The sequence below is a fragment of the Myotis davidii genome, unplaced genomic scaffold, assembly GCF_000327345.1.
Source record: "Myotis davidii unplaced genomic scaffold, ASM32734v1 scaffold399, whole genome shotgun sequence".
NCBI lineage: Eukaryota > Metazoa > Chordata > Mammalia > Chiroptera > Vespertilionidae > Myotis > Myotis davidii.
The window spans coordinates 6,469,523-6,471,581 of NW_006292094.1; the positions used below are offsets into that span (position 1 = coordinate 6,469,523).

At 59.4% G+C, this 2,059-nt stretch overlaps 1 protein-coding gene across 1 annotated transcript in view; it reads left to right on the top strand.

The window, feature by feature from the left end:
* The window catches only part of CARD11 (caspase recruitment domain family member 11), a 54,748-nt gene that overhangs the window by 14,744 nt on the left and 37,945 nt on the right, over nt 1-2,059 (top strand). The window lies entirely within an intron of this gene.

The window sequence follows — 2,059 nt, forward strand, 5'->3', positions numbered from 1 at the left end:
GTGCAGGTGCGCGGGTGCAGGCACCGTGCAAAGCGCCTTCTGTGCGTGATCTCGCTTGACATGCAGGACTGCCCAGCAGGAAGGCCCCACCACTCCCCTCCTTCACCGAGGAGGGACCCAGACAGGCCCCGAGCAGCTTGCCTGAGGCCCCACCATCAGGGCCTGGGAGACGGGGATGCCCACCCCTCACCCCCCGTAGAGGACACCCTGGCTGGAGGCAGACCGGAGCCTTGCGTTTCCGCAGGCTGTCAGTTACACGGAGAAGGGCGCGTGGAGCCAGGAGCTGGCTGTGGCACCTCCACCCGGGCCTCGGTGCGGCCCCCGGGAGCCAGTGTGCGGTGCCCTCAGCTCTCGACCTCTCGTGCTCACGCAGATGCTCAGGAAGGGCCTCTGTCTGTCCGACACCTGGTGCAGGGCACAGGGTGGGCTCGGGGACAGCGGCCAATTATACAGACGAGACGGGGCCACAGGACAGACAGGCCAGGCCAGGGGGTGGGGTGGCACCCTGGCATGCTGTCGGCGGCCACGATGGCCGACTGGGCGGTGGGGACAGGCAGGGGCCACAGTGGGAGGAGCTGCAAGGGGAGGGGGGCGGCGGTGGTGAAAGGACGGGCGTTGTCCGCTTCGCAGGGGCTGGGAAGGGTTGTGTGCAGGGAGGTAGGGCAGCTTTGGTTCTGGAGGCTGTAGGGTAGCTGGCGGGGGTGGCGTGGCATAGCTTTGGGGATCAGCAGAAGTGACCTCATGCCCTCGCCCCTCAGCCCAGGTACAGAGGACAGGACCCAGCACGGATTCTGTCCTTATTCCATCATTCGGCAATGTTTTTTGTTTGTTTGTTTGTCCAAATATATTCATAGATTTCATGGAGGAAGGGGGAGAGAGAGAGAGAAGCATCAATGATGAGAGAGCATCATTGATCGGCTGCCTCCTGCACACCCCACGTGGGGATCGAGCCCGCAACCCAGGCATGTGTCCTGACCGGGAATTGAGCCGTGACCTCCTGGTTCAGGGGTCAGCGCTTAACCACTGAGCTTCCTGGCCGGGCCTGGCAATGTTTTCCGTATTCATAGCTCAGACTGGGGGCTGGAAATTGGAGAGAGGATGGTGCACCTCGGATCAAAGGGGCAGGACCAGCTTGGGGGTCCCGTCCCTGCTCCAGGCCCTGGCTGGCGGGAGGCGGGATGGAGACTGGTGAGGAGAGAGGGAGTGGAGCTGGAAGATGGCCTGGCCTCACTTGCCAATAAGCCGTCATTTCATGTGAATTTTTAATCTCTTTTTTTAACAAAAATAATGAAGACATTTTTCAATAACCTGTTATTGGTGTGTTTCCCCCTTTCAGATATGTCCTTGTCAAAAAACATTCTTTTAAAAACCTTTAGAAAACATTTACTCCATAACTTTCTTCTTCACTGGCAATATAGTTGCAATCTTAAAGTAACCGACCGTCACAGCCCTACGGACGGACGGGCACTGTGCGCGGTGCGTTTTGACCAGTCCTCTCGTTTCCTCTAAATGTAGTAGGAGGGCCCGGCCGGCGTGGCTCAGGGTGGAGCATTGACCTGTGACCCAGGAGGTCACGGTTCAATTCCCGGTCAGGGCACAGGCCTGGGTTGTGGGCTCTGGCCCCAGTGGGGTGTGTGCAGGAGGCAGCCGATCCATGATTCTCCCATCATTGATGTTTCTCTCTCTCTCCCTCTCCCGTCCTCTCTCTGAAATCAGTAAAGAAATATTAAATAAATAAGTTGAGAGAGAGAGAGAGACATTATTTCCAAATTCAACAGGTAGGTGTGAGTGCAGCCACCCCCTCCTGATGGGGGAGTGACGGGCACAGCAGGGGCGGGGCTCCCCGTCCTCCGTCTGCCTGACTCCATGTCTAGCGTGTCCGTGGCGCACGCTGGTTCTGGATGAGGAAGGAGCGCGCGAGGGCAGGAGGGAGAGGAGGGAGGGAGACGATGTCGTGTGAGGACCTGACAATGCCCACGGGTCCCCACCACCCCTGGCACCACCGACCAGGGCAGCACCTCCAGGGGACCCACTGGTGGAGTGGCCGGCAGCGGCCGAC